Source organism: Hordeum vulgare, chromosome 4H (assembly GCF_904849725.1).
Source record: "Hordeum vulgare subsp. vulgare chromosome 4H, MorexV3_pseudomolecules_assembly, whole genome shotgun sequence".
Taxonomy (NCBI): domain Eukaryota; kingdom Viridiplantae; phylum Streptophyta; class Magnoliopsida; order Poales; family Poaceae; genus Hordeum; species Hordeum vulgare.
In genome coordinates, this window is record NC_058521.1 from 401,386,973 (window position 1) to 401,402,591 (window position 15,619).

Below are 15,619 nucleotides of genomic sequence, written 5' to 3' on the forward strand. Positions count from 1 at the left end.
ATATGCCACTAGGGGTATTCCTTGATGCTCATATTGCTAGAGTTACTGCCAATACTCGTGATGCTTCTGAAACTGTCGATACTATTGAGATAGAACCTACTTTTGCTCCTGCTAGATCTAGCTCTCCTAGATATGAATTGCATGATATACCTGAGGGTTACATTATGGAGGGAGAGATAGTTGAGGATTTTCTTGCGTGTAAGGATGCCTATGACGCTGAGAAATTACTTCTCAAGTGTAAGGAAAAATCTCTGAAAGCTAGGATAAAATACGCCCCGAAGTTTGCCACTTCACATATCTTTATCACCGATGAGGATTACGAATTCTTTGTCGACCCTGAGATAATCTCTCTAGTCGAATCTGATCTTTTCCACGGTTATGAGTCTGAGACGGTCGTAGCCCATCTTACCAAACTACACGATATAGCTACCCTTTTCACTAGTGAGGAGAAGATCCGCTACTACTATATCCTTAAGCTGTTTCCTTTCTCTCTAAAGGATGATGCTAAAGCCTGGTTCACTTCTCTTGCTCCTGGATGTGTGAGTAGTCCCCAGGATATGGTCTATTACTGTTGTGAGAAATATTTCCCTGCCCATAAGAAGTAAGCTGCCTTGCAGGAAATATACAACTTTGCTCAACTCAAAGAAGAGAGTCTCCCACAAGCTTGGGGGAGGCTCATCCAGCTACAGAATGCTTTGCCTGATCACCCTCTTAAGAAGAACGAGATACTTGATATCTTCTATAACGGACTTACCGATGCTTCTAGAGACCACCTAGATAGTTGCGCCGGTTGTGTTTTTAGGGAACAAGCAGAGATCCTACTGAATAACATCTTGATCAACGATAATGCTTGGACTATCCCCGAACCACCTCCTAAGCCAACTCCTAAGAAAAGAGGTATTCTATTCCTCAGTCCCGAAGATATGCAAGAAGCCAAGAAATCTATGCAAGAGAAAGGCATCAGATACGAAGATGTCAAAAATCTACCACCTATCGAAGAGATCCATGGTCTTGATAACCCGATACAAGTAGTAGAGGTGAATTCTCTACGTAGGTTTGATGAGAGTGATATTCCTTTTGACAAACCTGCTAGCCTATGCTTTGATGAATTTGACAACTTTGTTGCCAAACAACAGAGCTTCAATGATTATGTTAGCAGACAATTGGGACAAAGTACTCGTATGCTTAGTCATTTAAGTGCTTGTGTAGACAGAAATGTCAATGATCTGAAGCTTCTGAGTAAACATGCCTCTATGATTACTACTCAGGTAGGACAAGTACTTAAAGCTCAGAATGACTTGCTCAATGAATTAAATGACAACTCTGTCAAAGTCATTACTAGAGGAGGCAAAATGACCCAGGAACCTTTGTATCCTGAAGGCCATCCTAAGAGAATTGATAAAGATTCTCTAGGAATTAATGCTGATACACCCAGTCATCCTAAGAAGAAGGATGATAGAAATCTACATGTCAATTCACCAAATACTGTCACACCTGAAGAACCAAATGATACTTCTGCGTGTGATGCAGAAACACAATCTGGAAATGAACATGAACCTGGTGACAATATGGACAGTGATATTAATAATACTGCTCAACCTAGCAATAATAAGGATGTGGATATTGAACCTACGGTTAATCCTGATAACCCACAACCTAAGAGATATGATAAGAATGACTTCACTGCTAGGAAGCATGGTAAAGAAAGGGAGCCATGGGTTCAGAGACCTATGCCCTTTCCTCCTAAGCCATCCAAGAAAAAGGATGATGAGGATTTTGAGCGCTTTATTGAAATGATAAGACCCGTCTTTCTGCAGATGCGGTTAATTGATATGCTCAAAATGTCTCCGTATGCCAAGTACATGAAAGATATCGTGACCAATAAACGGAAGATACCAGATCTTGAGATCTCCACCATGCTCGCCAATTACACTTTCACAGGTGGAACTCCTAAGAAACTTGGTGATCCTGGAGTGCCCACTATACCTTGCTCCATTAAAAGAAACTACGTAAGAACTTCCTTATGTGACCTTGGAGCCGGTGTTAGTGTTATGCCTCTCTCTCTTTATCGTAGACTTGAACTGGATAAGTTGACACCCACTAAAATTTCTCTGCAAATGGCCGACAAATCAACTGCTTTCCCTGCCGGCATTTGCAAGGATGTGCCTGTTGTGGTTGCTAACACCACTATCTTAACAAACTTTGTTATCTTGGATATTCCCGAGGACGATGCCATGGCTGTCATCCTCGGAAGACCATTTTTAAACACTGCAGGGGCTGTTATAGATTGCAACAAAGGCAATGTCACTTTCCATGTCAACGGTAATGAGCATACAGTGCACTTTCCGAAGAAACGATATCAAGTACATTTCATCAATGCTATCGAAAAAAATTCATCGATTCTTATTGGGAGCTTTGAATGCCCTATTCCTCGTGTCAAGATGAAGTATGATTTGCTTGTTGGGGAGATTCATATCCCCATTGAGGTGACTTAGTGGCTATTCGACAATTCTCCGTTTCCATTTGTGATTCGAAAAAGTTTTGTCATGAGGATTTGATCAACCCCATTGACGGATTTCTTTCGATGACCATGAAATGGATGAATGAAAGAGTCACATACCTCTGTTTTAAGCTTTCACTTTATGTTGCTTAGATGAAAAATGATAGATTTAGTTTAGTTTTCCCTGTTTCCTGTTTTAGCGTCCTGGAGAAAAGTACCCCGAAAATAAAAGTTCTCCGATGGTCCTGAAAATCTAGTATGATTTTTTTCTGGAATATTTGAAAAATACTGGGACTGAGAGCTGTCCTGGGGGCCACACCAGTGGGCCACAAGCCCTGTCACCGTGACCTCCCCCCTGGCCGTGGCCACCAAGTTTGTGGGGCCCACAGGGACCCCCTCCACTCATTCCAGCTCCCATCCTCTTCTTCTACCTCCAGAAAAAATTGTTTCGCAGCTCAAACCCGTGTTCTTGCTCATTTGGCTGTGATTTTCGATGTCCTTGCTCAAAGCACCTTTCTCCGAACCGTTTTGGGGAAATTACTCCTTGGTAAGTGACTCCTCCATTGGTCCAATTAGTTTTTGCTCTAGTGCTTTATCCTTCGTGTATTCTTGCTACCTTGGTGACCCTGTTCTTGAGCTTGAAATGTTGATTTTAGCTGGTCCCAAGTAGTTTTAGCGCGTGATACAGTCTCTAGGCACTAGTAGGAGTAGTTGCTACAAGGTGTGGTTGGTCTTTATTCACTTTTCTCTTGAACTTCAAAAATTTCAGCAAAAAGAAATTATGTTCAGGAGGAAGTTTCATGGTGGTTCCTCAAGTAAGAAGGGTCCCCGTCTTTCTATTCGAGAGCCCGATCCTTATCAACTAAGGGACGCACTGGTACAACCATGTGAATGGCCTTCTGATGAGTTCATGATTGAAGCAGGCTTCAAGTATGAGTTTGATACACTTGTCCGCAATGCCGGGTTAGAAGAATTCCTCTCAGATAAATGTGAACAGTATGCTTTGCTCACTGCCTCTTTCGTGCATAGATTTAAATTTTCAGTTGGCCGTGACTCATCCATACTGTTCGATCTGTATAATAAATCCTACGCCATGGATTTGGAGGATTTCAATAGGATTTGCAAGATACCCGATGGGGTAATCTTAAAGATCCTGCTAAGTCTTCGGTTAGAGATTTTGTCTCTAGTATAATTGTTGGAGAAACTAGAGACATCACGCAAGCTACCATAGGAAGCATTCATTTCCCTAGCTTGCACTACTTTGCCCTCTTCATAGGTAGATGCATTAACGGCAAGGTTGAACATTGTCACCTATGCGCATCCGACCTTAGTATCCTTAAGAGCATAGTGACGGGTGACAAAAGCTTCAACATGGGAGCTATTATAGCAAGGAGGCTGAATAAGAATGCTATTGATGGGGATTTCTTTGACGGGATCTATGACACTCGCATAGAAAAATTTCTTGGAGTACCCATCCGCGCAGGAGATCCCCTGCTCCATACAGCTTTCATTGACCGCATCGCTATGACACGCTACCAGTTCCTTGAGAGGGATGATGAATCCCTCCTATACTGATTGATATTTAACCGGCAGCGTGTTTTCCATATTACCCTTCCTGCTCCTGCTTTCTTTGACTTTCAGTTAAAACAGAGATACTACATAACCATAGGAGAGGCAGAGGAGTATGAGAGGGAGGCGACGACTGCTCGTCTCCGTGAGGCACCTATTCAGGCAGTGGCTGCAGCGCTCCCGTATAACCCCGATTATGATTTTGGGTTTCGCCAGGACCGTCCTTGGGAGTAGACCAAGCTAGGCCAAAAGCCTAAGCTTGGGGGAGTACGTGTTTGCACCAACTTTACATTCATGCTTATGCTTTCACTTTGTTAGTCGGTGTTTACACTTTGCCACTGTATTATCCATGCTAGTTTGTTTTCGTTGTCTTGTTTTCTTGTTTTGTGTCCTTTTGAGAAAACCAAAAATATTTTCCTTTCTTATTTTGCTTGTTGGGAGCTTTCCCGTGTAAATAGTTTTCTTTTTCTTTGGGTCAAGGTAGAAGATATTGGTTACAATGTTTAGTGGCTCTTGCATGCATACCTGTTTAGCTTTCAAAGAGCCATATTACTTTGTCTTCTCCTTTGTGTTTGCCTGCAGATTTCAGCTTAGTCGAATGCACGAGCAATCTTATTATTGTTCACATCGTTCGATCGTGAAAGTGAAAGGCAATAATGACGATATATGATGAAGTGAACAAGACTGGAAAAGCTGGTATGAACTCTATCTATTTTGTTTTTGTAAATATGACTAGCTTGTCGTCCCAGATTCAGCTTTGTTGTGAGAGAACTATGTTTGCAATGAAAACTTAGAGATCATAGTTTCTGATGCCATGCTTAATTAGCTAGAGCTTATAATGGTTTGTCTTGAATGGCAACATAGATTTTGAGATGACTATGATATAGTATGATAGGATGGTATTCTCCTTTGAATGATTCAAGTGGTTTGACTTGGCGCATGTTCATCCATGTAGTTGAAACAAAATCAACATAGCCTCTATGATGTTCGTGTTCATGGTGATTTATATCCTATTCATGCTTTCACTCCATGTTAGTCAAACTCATTGCATCTTGATGACTGTTGTCGCTCTCTAGTTGGTCGCTTCCCAGTCTTTTGCTAGCCTTCACTTGTACTAAGCGGAATACTGCCTATGCATCCACTTCCATAAACCCAAAAGTTTTTCCATGAGAGTCCACCATACCTACCTATTTGCGGTATCTACCTGCTTTTCCAAGTAAATTTGCATGTGCCATTCTCTAAACCTTCAAGACATAATATGTTTTGCATGCCCGAACCGCTCATGTGGTGACAGGGGGCTATTGGTATCTTCTATGTTAGGCGTGTTATCCTCGACATGTGTTTATTCACTGTCATTCACGAGAAAGGGGTCGGTAATTGAAATGCCCAGTTCCACGCTTAAATCAAAAACATAACTGTAAAACAAGACTCCCCCCGGATTGATGTTAGTATGGACGGTACCCGAGGATTCGGCTAGCCGTGGAGTGTGATTGATTGGCGGCGGGGGAGTTAAAACTTTACTTTTCTGTTTGGGAACCACCTATAGCATGAATAGCAAGGAAGATATTGAGAACTCTTGGTCATTGCGTTGATAATGAAAGCATGCCACCCAAAATTATTATCTCTGTTTTCAAAGCTTGAGCTCTGGCACCTCTGCAAATCAATTCTTCCCTCTGCGAAGGGCCTGTCTATTTATGTTCCTGTTTAGTGATCCTCTTCTTATATAAGCACCAATTAGAGAGCACCTCTGTCATTTTTATGCTTTGCTTTTGATTGATATTGAGTATGACTATGACTGGATCTTCGTTGCTATGAATTACAATGTTTAGTCAGCCCTTGATCTTTGAAAGTGCTCTGCATTTATGTTTTGCGGTCTCAGAAAGAGCTAGCGAGATACCACCTATTCATATTGCTTCATGCTTATTTTGATTGAATTGTTGGTATCTGAAACTCATTATTATTTGCTCGCTAGCTGATTATGCCATTGATATTAGTTTATCGTGAGACCTATGTGTCACTTGCTCATGTGGTTAACTTGTGATCTTGCTGAAATTCGGGTTATGAGTTAGACATAGTTGCAAAAACAAGAGCAAAGAGAGTTTGTCAAAGTTTTCCTTTCTCTTTCAGTTTGTCAACTGAGTTACTTGAGGACAAGCAAGGTTTTAAGCTTGGGGGAGTTGATACGTTTCCATCGTATCTACTTTTCCAAACTCTTTTGCCCTTGTTTTGGACTCTAATTTGCATGATTTGAATGTAACTAACCCGGACTGACGCTGTTTTCAGCAGAATTGGCATGGTGTTGTTTTTGTGCAGAAATGGAAGTTCTCGGAACGTCCTGAAAATTCATGAAGAATATTTCTGGAAAATATGAAAAATACCTGCGCAAAGATCCACCGGAGGGGACGGGCCAGTGGGCCACAAGCCCTGACGCCGCAGCCTCCCCCTGGCCACGGCAACCAAGCTTGTGGGGCCCACGTGGCTCTACCGCCCCCAACCCTAGCGCTATTTATTCCCTTTCGTCCCGATAAAATCAAGAGAGAATATTTCATCGCGTTTGCGACACGGAGGCGCCGCCACATCCTGTTCTTCATCTGGAGGGCAGATCTGGAGTCCGTTTTGGGTTCTGGATCAAGGAGAACGTCGCCATCGTGATCATCAACCTTTTTCCCTCTCCAATTCCATGAAGCTCTTCATCATTCATGAGTAATCTATTCGTAGGATCGCTGGGCGGTGATGAGTAGGATGAGATCTATCATGTAATCGAGTTAGTTTTGACGGGGATTGATCCCTAGTATCCACTGTGTTCTGAGATTGATGTTGCTACTACGTTGCGATGCTTAATGCTTGTCACTAGGGCCCGAGTGCCATGATTTCAGATCTGAAATTATTGTGTTGTCACCAATATATGTGTGTTTTAGATCCGATCTTGCAAGTTGTAGTTACCTACTATGTGTTATGACCCGGCAACCCCGGAGTGACAATAACCGGAACCACTCCCGGTGATGACCATAGTTTGAGGAGTTCATGTGTTCACCAAGTGCTAATGCGTTGGTCCGGTTCTTTATTAAAAGGAGAACCTTAATATCCCGTAGTATCCATTTGGACCCCGCTGCCATGGGAGGGATGGACAATAGATCTCATGCAAGTTCTTTTCCCTAAGCACGTATGACTACACACGGAATGCATGCCTACATCACATTGACGAACGAGAGCTAGCCACATATCTCTCCGTGTTATAACTGTTGCATGATGAATGTTATCCAACGAATCGCCGACCCATTGCCTACGAGTTTGTCCCACTAATGCTGTTACTTGTTTTGCTCTGCTGCTGTTACTACTGTTGCTGCTACTTTGACTCGCTTTGTCCTGCTGTTGCTGTCACTACTTTTGCTACTAATGTTGCTTGCTGTTGCTGTTACTTGTTACTGTTGCTACTTGCTACTGCTGTCACTACTGTTGTTCCTTGCCACTGCTGTTACTCGTTACACTACTACTACCTGCTACAATACTTTTCTAGCGACATTGATACTTCAGTTAGGAATAGTCTGCCTTGTCAACAGATTGTTTCTGGCACCGTTGCTATCATACTACCTTTGCTGCTTATATCCTGCTTGCAGATACTAATCTTTCATGTGTGGTTGGGCTGACGCCTCAACTGCTAATACTTGAGAATATTCTTTCACTTCCCGTCGTGCGAACCAACAAATTTGGGTTGAATACTCTACCCGCGAAAACTGCCGCGATCCCACACACTGGTGGGCTATTGCAAGACAATTGCTAATTGTTGAGCAACTGGAAGCAGCTCTTTTCTGGCTCCGTTGCCGTGGAGGCATCAAGTCAGGAATAGTTGCACGTCAACAACATTTTTCTGGCGCCGTTGCCAGGGAGGGACAGCTATATTATCTGAGTCACTTGGGATTTATATCTGCTGATCACTATGAAGAATCTGAAAGATCCTAGAACCAAAGTCTTGCCCTCAACTACGAGGGGAGGTAAGGAAGTGCCATCTAGCTCTCGCCATTGAGTTGGACATTTTTGGGAGGAGACCATCGTGCGGCGTCTCATGCTCAGGTACATGGCGTTGGGGAACGTTGCTCGGGAAACAAAATTTTTCCTACGCACACGAAGACCAATCATGGTGATGTCCATCTACGAGAGGAGATTCGGATCTACGTACCCTTGCAGATCTCACAGCAGGAAGCATTAAGAAACATGGTTGATGTAGTGGAATGTCTTCACGTCCCTCGATCAGCCCCACGAACCGCCCCACGAACCGTCCCGCGATCCGTCCCACGATACATTCCGATCTAGTGCCGAACGGACGGCACCGCCGCGTTCAACACACGTACAACTCGACGATGATCTCAGACTTCTTGATCCAGCAAGCAAGACGGAGAAGTAGATGAGTTCTCCGGCAGCGTGACGACGCTCCAGTAGTGGTGAGGATCTACTCGTGCAGGGCTCCGCCCGAGCTCCACAGAAATACGATCTAGAGGTAAAACTATGGTGTCTAGATATGAGTTGCACGTGGCAAAAGTTGTCTCAAATCAGCCCTAAAACACCACTATATATAGGAGGGAGGGGGAGGAGGCTTTCCTTGAGGGCCAAGCCCTCAAGGGGTGCGCCGGCCAAGGGGGAGAGGAGGATTCCTACTCCAATTAGGATTGGAAAGTGGAGTCCTTCTCTTCCTTCCCACCTCCTTTTTCTTTCTTTCTTTGGTTTTCTTCTCTTGGTGCATAGGCCCTCTTGGGCTATCCCACCAGCCCACTAAGGGCTGGTGCGCCACCCCTAAGGCCATTGGGCTTCCCCCGGGTGGGTTGCCCCCTCCTGGTGAACTTCCGGAACCATTCGTCACTCCCGGTACAATGCCGGTAATGCCCGAAAACCTTCCGGTAACCAAATGAAACCATCCTATATATATCAACCTTCGTTTTCGGACCATTCTGGAAACCCTCGTGACGTCCGTGATCTCATCTGAGACTCCGAACAACATTCGGTAACCACACATATAACTCAACTATACTAAAATATCATCGAACCTTAAGTGTGCAGACCCTACGGGTTTGACAACTATGTAGACATGCCCTGAGGTACTCCTCGGTCAATATCCAATAGCGGGACATGGATGCCCATATTGGATCCTACATATTCTCCGAAGATCTTATCGCTTGAACCTCAATGTCAAGGATTCATATAATCCCGTATGTCATTCCCTTCGTCTTTCGGTATGTTACTTGCCCGAGATTCGATCATCGGTATCTGCATACCTATTTCAATCTCGTTACCGGCAAGTCTCTTTACTTGTTCTGTAATACAGGATCCCGTGACTTACACTTAGTCACATTGCTTGCAAGGCTTGTGTGTGATGTTGTATTACCGAGTGGGCCCCGAGATACCTCTCCGTCATACGGACTCACAAATCCCAGACTTGATCCATACTAACTCAACGGACACCTTCGGAGATACCTGTATAGCACCTTTATAGTCACCCAGTTACGTTGTGACGTTTGATGCACACAATGTATTCCTCCGGTGCCAGTGAGTTATATGATCTCATGGTCATAGGAACAAATACTTGACACGCAGAAAACAATAGAAATAAAACTACACGATCAATATGCTACGTTCATAGTTTGGGTCTAGTCCATCACATGATTCTCCTAATGATGTGATCCAGTTATCAAGTGACAACACTTGCACATAGTCAGAAAACCTTGACTATCATTGATCAACTGGCTAGCCAACTAGAGGCTTGCTAGGGACATTGTTTTGTCTATGTATCCACACATGTATCTATGTGTAACGACTAAAATGCGGCCCTTTCCGATTTGGGGAACGAGGCCCCGAATTGGAAAGAAGCGTATCCAAGCGTTTCACAAACATGGTAATATAGCACATACATAATAACAGAGGAATGACAATAAGGGGTTCAACTATCATCGCATAAATATATCAGAGTTACATCACACATCCAAACAAGGTAGTTCCGCTACGGACTACAAAACATAAGAAATGAGTATGCTACCCTACATGCTTGCCCATGATCATGACCACGCCCCGGTCTTCTGGATAGTTCACGTACAGGCGGTCGTTCTCCTCATCGTACTGCCATGCCAGCTGCGTGCCGTCGGGATCACCTATCTCGGGGGTACCTGAACCTGTTGGTGTTGTGAAGGAATCTGTGAGCCACGGGGACTGAGCAATCTATGACCTTGGTGCCAGAACTAGTCAAGTTATTAGGTTGGAAAGGTGGAGTATTTAGGTTGCAACATCCTAAGCTTTATGGTGGCTGATGTCTACTATGCAACCTTCTCCTTGTAGACGTTGTTGGGCCTCCAAGTGCAGAGGTTTGTAGGACAGTAGCAATTTTCCCTCAAGTGGGTGACCTAAGGTTTATCAATCCGCGAGAGGCGTAGGATGAAGATGGTCTCTCTCAAGCAACCCTGCAACCAAATAACAAAGAGTCTCTTATGTCCCCAACACACCCAATACAATGGTAAGTTGTATTGGTGCACTAGTTCGGTGAAGAGAAGGTGAAACAAGTGCAATATGGATGGTAGATATAGGTTTTTGTAATCTGAAATTACAAAAACAACAAGGTAACAAATGGTAAAAGTGAGCACAAACGGTATTGCAACGCGTGGAAACAAGGCCTAGGGTTCATACTTTCACTAGTGAAGTTCTCTCAACAATGATAACATAATTGGATCATATAACTAGCCCTCAACATGCAACAAAGAGTCACTCCAAAGTCACTAATAGCGGGGAACAAACGAAGAGATTATTGTCGGGTACGAAACCACCACAAAGTTATTCTTTCTGATCGATCTATCATAGAGTTCGTACTAGAATAACACCTTAAGATACATATCAACCAAGACCCTAATGTCACCTAGATACTCCATTCTCACCTCAAGTATTCGTGGGCAAGATTATACGATATGCATCACATAATCTTAGAATCATCTATTCAACCAACACATAGAACTTCAAAGAGTGCCCCAAAGTTTCTACCAGAGAGTCAAAACGTGTGCCAACCCCTGTGCATAGGGTCCCAATGTCATGAACCCGCAAGTTGATCACCAAAACATACATCAAGTACTCACATGAATCCACGTGTGCCAACCCATATGCATAGGTTCCCAATTGTCACAAATCCGCAAGTTGATCACAATAGATAGACACGTGCAAGACATACATCAAGTGTTCTCAAAGACTCAATTCGATAAGATAACTCCAAAGGGGAAACTCAATTCATTACAAGAGGGAGAGGGGGAAGAACATCATAAGATCCAACTATTGTAGCAAAGCCCATGGTACATCGAGATCAAGACATCTCAAGAACACGAGAGAGAGAGATCAAACACATAACTACTGTTACATACCCTCAGCCCCGAGGGAGAACTACTCCCTCCTCGTCATGGAGATCACCGGGATGATGAAGATGACCACCGGAGATGGATTCCCCTTCGGCAGGGTACCGGAACGGGCTCCCGATTGTTTTTTGGTGGCTACAGAGGCTTGTGGCGGCGGAACTCCCAATCTAGGTTTCTTTCTGGAGGTTTCTGAATTTATAGGAATTTATGGCGGTGGAATTACGTCAGTTGGGCCCACGAGGAGGTCACAAGCCTGGTCGCCACCACCTAGGGGGGTGGTGGAGGCGTCAGGGCTTGTGACTCCCTCGTGGCTCTTCTGGCCTTCTTCCAAAGCTTCGGGGGTCTCTTTTGGTCCAAAAAATCATCGTAAAGTTTCATTCCATTTGGACTCCGTCTGAAAATGGGCCAAAAACACGGAAAAAACAGAAACTGGCACTTGGCACTGAGTTAATAGGTTAGTCCCAAAAAAGATATAAAATAGCATATTGATGCATATAAAACATCCAAAGTTGACAAGATAATAGCATGGAACCATCAGAAATTATAGATACGTTGGAGACGTATCAGTGGCTAACTTACGTAGAACTTATATTGAAGGTGGCCTATTCTAGCGATCGATGGTAAATGATCACTAAGTGATCCTGAACACCTACTTACGTCAATCAAAACCCCACCGTGTTCCCGATCGAAGAGAGGCCTTCGAAGGGGACAATCATGGTTACGCACACAGTTGGCAATTTTATTAGCTTATGTTTAAGTTGTCTATTACGGGATGTTAACAAATATTCCAAGTTGCCACATAACCGCAGGCACGACTTTCCAAATATTAAACCCTGCAGGGGTGCTCCAACTAGTCCATCACAAACGTACACGGGCCGCAAAGTAATCCTCTATCACGAATCTCGTGATCTCGTCGGATTCCTTAGAGGAAAACCTCAACTCTGGGGAGAACCAAAGCTTCACCGGGATTCCTATACGCAAGATATATCGCTAAGGTAAGACAAGACTAGCAGGACCTCCCGACGTGTCGACGACCCTGATAAGAGCCGCGTATCTCAGGCTCAGGACACGCCGGATAAGCGAAGCATACACTGGCCAGAGAAATCTCCCGAGTTGCCCCGGGATGGCCCCGCACGGTGCTCTAGTTTGGACCAACACTCATGAGGAGCACTGGCCCGAGTTGTTGATTAAATTCCTCGGGTAGGCCATTCCCTATGCATGTTATTAAGTGATTAGAAAATTAACACTAATGTTGGGTCCTGCCGGACAAGTCTTAGCCCTACGTGATTTAGCGAGGGGGTCCCCATAACAACCCCGAACGTGTTAGGAGCGATCATTATGGAATCAAACGCCGGTAGCCGGTAACTAAGGCGGCAATAACGGAACAAAACACCCGGCAAAAGGCTAGGCCTTCTATTATTTACCAAGTATATAGGTGCATTAATTAAATAACAAATTTAGCATAATGATAACAAACTCATGTTATCACATGAGAGAAGGCACCTGCAACTAGCAACGCTAACATCAGTAGCTGAGCAAATCCTACTTAGCCATTCAAGATTTGCTAGGAAGGGTAAGTGTTTGGGTTTCATGGCGATTCAGGAGGCAATTATTTTTGTGGTAGGCAGCGAGCATATGATGGAAGAAACGTGATCTAGCATACAAGTCTAGAGATGGAATCAAGGTCATGTCATCTTGCCTGTGATATCCTCAGCTTGGAACTGCTCTTGTTCGTCCTGCATGTACTCTCCCGAATCCACGTAGTCGTTCTCTGATCCCGGTGCTACCCAACATAAAAATAGCATCCAATGAACAACAGCAACTCAAGATGCAACAAGCATATTATGCATGAGATGAATATGAATATGCATCTCTATTTCTATCACTAGCACAAGCATGAGAAGGAAATACAAGTTCCTGGACAGAAATGCACTCTAAGCTATCTTGACATGCATGAGAATGACATGATCAGATGCGTCACGTGAAAACGATGCAAAACTATATAAAGAACGTCACAAACGGAGCTACGGATCAACGGGAAACAACGAAACAAGATATGAAGTGCTACGTGTCAAATTCATCACAACACACCCCAATGGCATAACTCTGGTATTTCCAGGTTGCCAAGACATAAAACAAACCAACATGGATGGGGTGGTGCAAATAATAACACCACACCATCATCTATGCACTCACAAGCATCAAAACATCAAAACTATAAAATCACCTACATGCAAAGCACCAACAGCCACCCAAACGTGCCAAATAAGATATGTGGCAGTAGCTATCCAAGAGTACTACAAGCACAAGCAAAAATATCACACAAAGGAGTTTCACACAGAAAGTTACACAGCTGCTAACATGGCCAAAAATATCAGATTTCAGGGACTTAGTGAAAATTCCAGATTCTCACTAGCTGTTTATGCTCTGAAGCATTTTGACAGCACCCAAAACAATATCTATAGGACTCCAAATGGAATGAAAATTTATAGAGAGCTAGACAAACATAAAAGCTACAACTTCCCAGTTGAAAGCTAAGGCTGAATCAAAAAACATGGACCTGCACAAGCTCATCTACAGGAGAAGAAAATATAAGCAGATTCTCAGACTTGGTGAAAATCACAGATTTTCACCAATCTGGAATTTCAGCCACATGCCTACTTTGACTAAGCACAACTTGCACATATGTCTTCCTATGCATGAAAAAAAACCCAATATGGGGTAGAGGGGGTCACCCTTAACTACCACAACCAAGAATCAAACTCTTGGGCCCACCACATCTCATGGAACCAAGCTCCAAACATAGAACAAATCTGAAATATGTCATCTCCAGAAAGTATCCCAAAGGCAAAACTGACTTCACCAATAGATTCCTTGGATGATTTTACCCCAAAAACATATATAATATCTATGCACTTGTATAGAACAACTGGGCACAAACTAGAAAAGAAAAACTACATAGAACCGTATGTAGTGAATAGTGTATCATCACATGTGCTATTCACTAGAACTATACCTACACAAGCATATGCATACTCACACAAGTCCAATGGTGCACATGAGGGGTGGACCTCATGTTCATGTGCTTTTAGCACATCACCATTCCCACACACCCACAACAAGCATAAGCATAAGAGCACCTCCACATACAACTCATGTGCTTACCATGGCACATCATGCGATGGCATGTGTGAGACACACACACACACTCACATACATCACATCTAACATGCTGATGGAAAAAACACTCACATAAGTTACTCAACATGCACCACATGGATACCCCATCTACTCACATGAACTAGCAACATATATCTTCATGCACCCAAACCTACACATGCACTCCTACCCATGATAAACCACACATGCACTCCTAGTGTCATCACACACACACACATCATGAACTATCTAAACACTCATACACAGGTATGTGGGAAGGGGAAGCCCATCCACACACACACTCACTGGTGCATCAAAGGCACAAGCACAACAACCCACAACACCTACACATGCATACAAGTCCTTCACCTACACACACACTCTCATGGAACCTACTCACATGATATGCTCATATGCTAGCAAAATAAAAATACACAACAAAAATGGAAATAAACTAGCCTACATATCCTGCCTCACAAGCACCAGCAGCACACGGTGGCAAGCAACAAAAATACACAACAAAAATGAAACATGGAAAAAATAAATAAATAAAAGGGCTTGGGGAGGTTCAAACCCAAGCCCTCTGGACCTCAGCTACTGCTATTTCCACCCTGCTACTGCCACTGCTTCGACAGAGAAGGGAGATTAACAGAGATATCTACTCTGCATGCAGCTATGCTACTGTCGACAGAAAAAGAACCTAAAAAGGGGGGTGCTCTCTCTGGGACTCGAACCCAGCACCTCCATACAACACACACAGCAGCTGCGCCACTACGCTAAGCTTCGGAGTCTGACAGAACAGAGGGGTACTTCTAGGTAACACTACAGAGCACATGGTTGCCCTGCTCTGCAAAGCACAGAGAAGCGCCGGCGTCAGGGAGGCCGCCGTGGCTGCAAATCTACTGCTGCTGCGCCACGAAGGGGGAATACCACTACGGCTACTGCTGCGAGGAAGACCTAGTGAACAACTACAACTACACAGAACACACAACACAAAACTACATCACACATGTCA